Genomic DNA, 7,343 nt, shown 5'->3' on the forward strand with positions numbered 1-7,343 from the left:
CTTACAGGATGAGAATTAGGGTATAGGATCCGACATCACAGCACCATTCACCTCCATAAAACCAAGATCTGTAATGACCCCCATCATTCACACAATATTCCTAGATCAACACTAGGGACATCCAAAAAATACACCTCAAAAATCACTTGATACATTCTAACTTAAACAGGGAGGAACAACAAGCTATGAAAACATTACAAGAGGACAAAAATGTAATAATAAAACCATCCAACAAGGGTGGCAACATAGTCCTCCTAGATAGGAGGACTATGTGGAGATGGCCCACCGGTTGCTAGATGATAGAGACACCTACCAGATCCTGATGAGAGACCCCACGGTGGAATATTTACGGGCATTGGATGAGATACTCCAAAATGCAAAGTCGGTAGGATTACTATCAGAAGAAGAACATAAATACATCTTCAATAACCATCCCACCATTTCCACATTTTATGTGTTACACAAAACACATAAAGGTCTTAGACCTATAAAAGGCCGACCTATAGTTTCAGGTAACAATAACCTGACGGAGAGAGCAAGCACATACATAGATCGAATCCTGTCAACTTTTGTATCTTCCCTACCTTCTCACCTGAGGGACACAAAGGACACAGTCCTAAAAATCAATGATTTAGTTGTCACAGACACCACTGTATTAATGAGTTTAGATGCTGAATCGCTTTACAGTAACATACAACACAAATTGAGGATCACTGCAGTGAGTACACTCTTTTGTAATCACAATTCATTTGTAATTAAGTTACTGCACTTTATCCTCACTCATAATTTATTTCTTTTTGGCAGTACCCTCTACCGACAGTTGAAGAGTACCGCTATGGGAACGACCTGTGCACCTACGTATGCAAATTTGTTTTTATGGTGGTAGGAGAGCATGATTGTTTTTACATTTTATTTTGGGGAAGATACATCAAAGATATTTTCATTTTTTGGGATGGGGATATAAGTGTATATAGGGAATTTGTAGCCAAATTATATAACAACAACATTGTAATGAGACATACTCTGGTGGAAGGTGGGAGATCGATTAATTTCCGGGATCTGAACATATACATCGACAAAGACAACAAAATACAAACCAATGTATTCCGCAAACCAACATCCACTAACAGCTTTCTCCACTGGAGTGGCTGGCATCCTCTGTCATTACGTAAAAGTATCCCTATCGGACAATACCTCAGGGCAAGATGAAATTGCTTGGAGGAGCAAAACTTTGCCGCTGAGAGTAGGAATCTCATGTCCAGATTTCAAACCAGAGGTTATACTAAGAAATATATGCGGAAGGCTTACAAAAGAGCACAACAAAGCAACAGAACAGAATTACTCGGCCCCACAAACTCCAGAAAAACAGAATCATTGATCATCAGACTTGTAGGAACCTTTGATGCCTACATCTCAAAAAATCTATCGGATCCTACAGACACATTGGCATATACTACATTCAGATACAGACCTTGCCGACAAGGTAGGTACGAGACCCAACATCACATTCTGTAGAGGACCAAACTTATGTGACCTATTGGTCAATAGCCACTTTAACGAAACAGGACCTACAAACCAGACCTGGTTACCCAAACCCCTACCTGGATCTTACCCGTGTGGACATTGTTCCACATGTAAAGTTTTGCCCAAAACAAAATTGTATACCAATCCCATGGATGGGAAAACATACAAGATTCTTGATTTTTGCGAATTGTATGGTGGATAGAAAGGGGGATGTGGACAAGGTCCTACTTAGAGAGGAGGCAAAATGGATCTATCGAGCAGGAGCCCATTGGGCCTCAACGAAGGTTTTTCATTCATGGCATTTTTAGAGTGACATATACTTTTGACTATAGATGAGTCATAATTCTCACTAAACATGAGCTAATGGGACCACAAATATAGGCAAGAGTCACTGCATAGATATGGATGCACCTAAATAAGATTTGTGACGATACATCACTTTTTAATCATGAAACATCAATCTAATTAAACACCATATGATATTTAAAGCCAATAAAGCTTCACATTACAATACATACCCCAGATCATGTGGAGACATATATGTACTTACCTGAGGAGAGGAGCTGGGGCGTGGTGAGCCTGAGGGCGGATGGAGTGCCGGGGGTGGCGCCGCTCCAAGAGACATTTATATGGAAAAATAAGATCTATAAATATACTTTACAAAAAAAAACTTTATAAGCTAATAAAACCATTACCTCAGATTGTCCCAGGTTGGATGGAACACTGGTGGCGGAATTGCCCTAAGAAATAGATTTATAAATAAGATTTATGATCACATCTTGCTACATAAAAATAATAAAAATAAGAATAAGGCTGTATATACGTCTAATCATAGCCTTTAATATTATGCAGTAATTAGCTTAACATTGAGGATAAATGAAATACAATTTTCAGTAGTTCTGGTGCCATGTAAACACACAATGGTATAAGAAAATAGTATATCTATATAAAACATTAACCATCTCCATTTATAGAAAATATTAATATTAAATATCGGATGAAATTCCTACAACTAATATCTATACCATAAAAAGCTACTAGTCCCAGCAAAGCCTGTGAGGAACCTGCATCCCGATTACCTCAGGAGAAACCATACATTTGTAAAGACTGTTTGCACAAGAATTTAAGTAAAAGTTCCAGTTATCTCATAAATCCTGCTGTGGACATTCCATTAATTTTCTTGACGTTTTTGGACCGGTTGTCGGCAGGGCCTTCTATACCAAACAACCGCACCCTGGCATCACGACAAATGAAGAGTTAATACCACAAGACCCTGTAACACATTGCCTCACCCAGTCACCACACCTATAACAAGGAACACTGGCTGTAATGTTAAGTAATACTCATGTTTAGTAGGTTTATCAATTGATATTAAATTAATCCAATAAAGAATTGTTTTTAGGGGGGATTTCTAGTTTAGGGCTTACCCCTTGGGGGGTGACATCTAAAGGTTGTTGTTGGATTTTGCCCTGGAATCCTTGTGAATTTTTTGTTGACATACATAAATCAGCCAAAAGTGTCCTGTGCTATCAAGTACACCTCTTCTTGGCAGCAGTATTTTCTGACGACAGTGGCCTCATTTAGCAGGACAATGGGAAAGATTTGTGAAAACCTGTGCAGAGGAAAAGTTGCCCATAGCAACCAATCAGATTTCTTCTTTAATTTTTAAAAAGACCTCTGCAAAATGAAAGAAGCGATCTGATTGGTTGTTATGGGCAACTGATCAACTATTCCTCTTCACAGGTTTTCATAAATCTCCCCCATTGTCCTGCTAAATGAGGCCACTGACATCAGAAAATTCTATTACCAAGAAGAGGTGTACTTGATATGCAACAAAGTTGCACATTTCTGCACAGACGGTTTTAATATCACAGGAGGAGAAACCATACAAAGTGGTGTACTGAAGTGTAGTTACGTAACAATGTGTTCTAGCACCATATTTATCACATGTTATGAAACCATTTAATACATTTGGCGCAGGAACACATTACCCCCACACAAATTAAAATGGTAGAAAAATCGTTCACCTACACAACCCTCGATTAATACACTCCTATATGTACAAAAACGAAGCACCGCCATCTTTTTTTTTCAACAAATTGCCTTATCTTGGGTATTATCACGTATATTCCATGTAATAGACTATAAGAAGCTTTCAGCACAATGGGGGACATTTATCACTGGCTTTACACCACTGCAATGTTCTAAATGTCCCTGCAAATTTTGCGCAATTGCCTTTTTTTTGCTCAATTTTTTGTGTGCAATTTTCGGTAGAATATCTTTTAAAGTTATCTATTGTTTGGTGCACCGTATCCCACTTTTTGCAGTGGAGCTGTATTTATTTTTTGCTCAAATTAAATGTTGAAGTGTTTTTTTATTTTTTTGGCAAAGCCTACTTTTTTTTGCGCAAATCTACACCACCTAATAGGACACGTACAAAAGTATCAGATGCCAGAGCACAAAGCTTAAACCAATCTCTGAAGTTCACTTGCGCAATTGCGCAAAATTTATGTAGTCCTGTGCACCTTTTTGGTAAATTTTGAGCAACTGTGCATACAAGACACCAAGCAAACAGGGGTAAAATCTTTACTACCTTACACCAACATTGATAAATGTCCCCCAGTGAGTTTACCTCTCTGTCATGCCACCCGTTATGTGGAAAAGGGCTTGTTTTGTCATAATACATGGTAACGGGTGTAATATTTTTATTTGTATGTTAACACACAAGATAAGATGAAGAAGTTTGTTGACCAAAAGTTGGTGGTGGATCTTATTTTTGTCATACATGGAGCTGTAAATGAGTATAACTATTTATTTTTATGTTCACCACCCAGTGATATATAAAGAAAAAAAATCCTGTTCCCAGACAACCCCTTGCTGGGTAGGTAGGGTGACTGTAGGCACTAAATCAATAGGTACTCCTTGTCTAGTAATATGCAAAGGAGCATAAGGAAAACTCCCAATGCAGCACCCCTAATAGGGCTATAAGAACTGCAACCTGTACAATATAGGAAGTAGGTTGGTGCAGTTTAACAAGTTACAACTTTGACCCCTTTGTTTACCGTGTTTCCCCGAAAATAAACCCTACCCCAAAAGTAAGCCCTAGCAGGATTATCAGGGTGGGCTGCAATATAAGCCCTACCCCGCAAATAAGACCTAGGCCAGGGGTAATCAACTGGCGGACCGCGGCCGCCAGTAATGCCCGCAGACCCCCCCCCCCCCCTCCTTTGGCTGGTCCCACGGCAAGTGACCGTAATTGAGATGGGGCAGGGTCTCTGTTGCTTTAAAACGTCCGCGCGTATGCACGGCCGACGTCACGGACGTGTCCCTGCCCCCCGACTGCTAAGCAACAGAAGGAGATCCCGCCGCCGCCGCCGAGAGCTGCAGCGTCCGTACAGTACAAGTTGCGGATGCTATCGTATGAAGGTGGGGAAGTGCTGGTCTCCGCTGGGGATGAAATGTGTATCATAGTTTATTATGGCAGAGGGGTGGGGGGCACTGTAGGAGTGTGGAGGATGATGGGGGAAGGGGAGGATGGGGGGCTGTAGGAGTGTGGAGGATGGGGGGCTGTAGGAATGTGGAGGATGGGGGGCTGTAGGTGTGTGGAGGATGGGGGGCTGTAGCAGTGTGGAGGATGGGGGGCTGTAGCAGTGTGGAGGATGGGGGGCTGTAGCAGTGTGGAGGATGGGGGGCTGCAGCAGTGTGGAGGATGGGGGGGCTGTAGGAGTGTGGAGGATGGGGGCTGTAGCAGTGTGAAGTATGGGGGGCTGCGGGAGTGTGGAGGATGGGGGGCTGTGGGAGGATGGGGGGCTGTAGCAGTGTGGAAGATGGAGGGGGTGCGGTATCCTCCACACTGCTACAGCCCCCCCATCCTCCACACTGCTACAGCCCCCATGTTGTTCAAGGTACACACCGTAAATAAATAAGCCCTACCATGAAAATAAGCCCTAGTGTGTTTTTTGTGACTAAAATTAATATAAGACCCGGTCTTATTTTCGGAGAAACACGGTAGCTTCTTGCTAGAATGCCAGCTCCCCTCACCTGCTGAAAACGTTTGTAAAGATACTTATGTAAGCTGTAATAAGATTTATTTTAGTCACCCTGAACTTCCTGTAATAATCATCATCGCCATAATAATAATCATATAATTATTATTGCATGATGTTCAGACTGACTAATGTAAATTTTACACAGAGTCCAGGCTCATGCACATGGCAGGGCCCTGTGCACACAGCCTTTATAGAGGTAGACTACTCTAGAACCAATGCCAAGAATATCTCTGTACATATGCACATGCTACATTTTATTGACAGAGAAAAAATACTTTGTATATGTATAACTGTGCCAGCTACCATCTTAAGAGAGTTGTTGGGTAGCTGTGAGTCTAAAGGTCTCCTCAATGCCTAAAACGCACTGTTTTGCAAGTGTATTTTTCTACATTGCACTAAGTTTAAAGGGGTATTCCGGGCAAAATCATCTTATCCCCTATCGAAAGGATAGGGGATAAGATGTCTGATTGCTTGGGGCCCGTCGCTAGGACCCCCCGCATTCTTCCTGCAGCAGCCCGCATTCTATGCGTAGCTGCGTCTGAAGTTTCGGAAACCTCAGGACTTCCGAGACGGGGATGTGATGTCACGCCTCGTCCTCTCCATTCATTTCTATGGGAGGGGGCGTCTCGGAAGCCCGGAGGTTTCCGAAACTTCAGAAGCAGCTACGCATAGAATGCGGGCTGCTGCAGGGAGATCGCGGGGGGTCCCAGCGGCGGGCCCACTCCGATCAGACATCTTATCCCCTATCCTTTCGATAGGGGATAAGATGTTTTTGCCCAGAATACCCCTTTAATGCATGCACTCAGGTCTTGATAGGGGTAACATTACTTTACTTTATACAGTTACATTTACTATATATACCGTAGTTAAAAAGTGCTTTAGTTACATTCTACTTCTATTCAATCATTGCAGGAGAAAGTCCCTAGTCCAAGATCTCTCTCCTAGGAGAAGGGTAGGAACTAAACCTCTTGGAACCAGTCGTTCTCTGGGTTTAGCCAATGGAGGACCATCTCCACATTGCAAAAGGGGCATCTTTGCTGTGCCCAGTAATTCCTAGGGGCTCCAAGCAGCTGCCCCTTAAGCATGTCAGATGTTGCTTGCTCAGTGTCAGTGTATGTAGAATTGCAGCATCCATTAAAGCATTCCTCTTGGTTTTGTTGACCAAAAAATTATATTAAGTTAATTAATCCCTTAAAGGTGTATTCCAGGAAAAAACTTTTTTTTATATATCAACAGGCTTCAGAAAGTTAAACAGATTTAACTTTCCGGAGCCAGTTGATATATAAAAAAAAGTTTTGGCCTGGAATACCCCTTTAAGCCCTTTGTGCAGCCAGGCTCCAGGATGCTGGGCTCCCTTCCTTTCCCATCCATTGCCCTCTCCCTATCCCCTCCTCTCTGGCTGCTTTATCTCTTCTTGTGCTGTAAAAACAGGAAGGGGCAGGGAGAGGCTGCAGAGCAACGGCTGTGAGGAGGAGAAGGGGACCTGCAATCTCTCTTCATGTGGACCCCTCAAGTTTTTATTTATAAAAGTTAAAGGGGTACTCCGGTGGTCAACGTGTTTTTCCATTTTTGACTTACCCTATTTGTTTTGTTTCATTTCTATTCTTGTTGTTTAGCCTACTCTATTTTCATCTTTGTTGTCTTTTTATCCCCCACTTTGTTTTCCTATCTTTGCTTCTATTTCCTGTTTCTTGCTGTGCTGAAAACTACAAATCCCAGCATGCCACATGCCTTGCTGGTTTTGGGCGGCTCCTTTTTTTTGCTTGTTTG

The sequence above is a fragment of the Hyla sarda genome, chromosome 4, assembly GCF_029499605.1.
Source record: "Hyla sarda isolate aHylSar1 chromosome 4, aHylSar1.hap1, whole genome shotgun sequence".
NCBI lineage: Eukaryota > Metazoa > Chordata > Amphibia > Anura > Hylidae > Hyla > Hyla sarda.